The sequence below is a fragment of the Orycteropus afer genome, unplaced genomic scaffold, assembly GCF_000298275.1.
Source record: "Orycteropus afer afer isolate SDZICR_OR568_19922 unplaced genomic scaffold, OryAfe1.0 scaffold00030, whole genome shotgun sequence".
NCBI classification, from domain to species: domain Eukaryota; kingdom Metazoa; phylum Chordata; class Mammalia; order Tubulidentata; family Orycteropodidae; genus Orycteropus; species Orycteropus afer.
The window spans coordinates 11,352,745-11,353,940 of record NW_006921617.1 but is presented as its reverse complement, the minus strand read 5'-3'; positions in this window follow the sequence as shown (position 1 = coordinate 11,353,940).

Genomic DNA, 1,196 nt, shown 5'->3' with positions numbered 1-1,196 from the left:
AATAAATATCTATGGACCCAATGAAAGAGCCCCAAAATACATAAATCAAACTTCAAAAGTGTTGAAAAGCCAAATAGATGACTCCACAGTCATAGAGGGAGACTTTAATACACCACTTTCAATGAAAGATAGAAGAACTGGAAAGAAATTCAATAAAGATGCATAAGAGATAAACAGTACAATCCACCGACTTGAACTTATACACATCTACAGAGCACTTCACCTAACAGCAGTACAATATACATTCTTTTCCAGTACACGTGGAACATTTTCCATGATAGACCATATGTTAGACCATAAAGCAAGCCATAATAAATTTTAAAACATTGAAATACTGCAAAGCATCTTCTCAGATCATTGTGCTATCAAACTAGAAATCAACAATAGGAAGATCAATGGAAAAAGAGTAAACACATGGAAACTGAACAACATCCTCCTTAAGAAAGACTGGGCAAGAGAAGAAATCAAAATTGACATTCAAAAATTCCTTGAACCAAATGAGAATGAAAAGACCACATAACAAAACCTCTGGGAAGGAGGAAAAGCAGTGATCAGAAGCCAATTGATAGCAATAAATGCACGCACCAAAAAAGAAGAAAGAGCCAAAATCAACACTTTAAATCAACATCTCCAACAATTAGAAAAAGAACAGCAAGAAAAGCCTACAGTCACCAGGAGAAAGGAAATAATCAAGATTCAAGCAGAAATAAATGAAACAGAAAATACAAGGGCGATAGAAAAAAATCAACAAGACCAGAAGTTGGTTTTTTGAAAAGATTAATAAAATTGACAAACCACTGGCAAATTTAACAAAGGAAAAGAGGGAGAGAATGCAAATAACATGTGTAAGAAATGAAATAGGTGACATCACACAAGAACCAACTAAAATAAAAAGGATAATATCAGGATACTATGAAGATCTGTACTCCAACAAATTTGAAAATCTAGAAGAAATGGACAGATTTCTAGAAACACGCAACTTACCAAAAATAACACAGACTGATATGGAAAAATTGAACAGAGCAATAACAAAAGAAGAAATTGACAAGGTCTTAAAAAAATTACCAACAATAAAAAAGTCCTGGCCCAGAGGGTTTCACTAGAGAATTCTACCAAACATTCAGAGAAGAATTGATACCAATCCTACTCAAACTATTCCAAAATCCAGCACTGAACCCAGAGAGACTGAAACCATT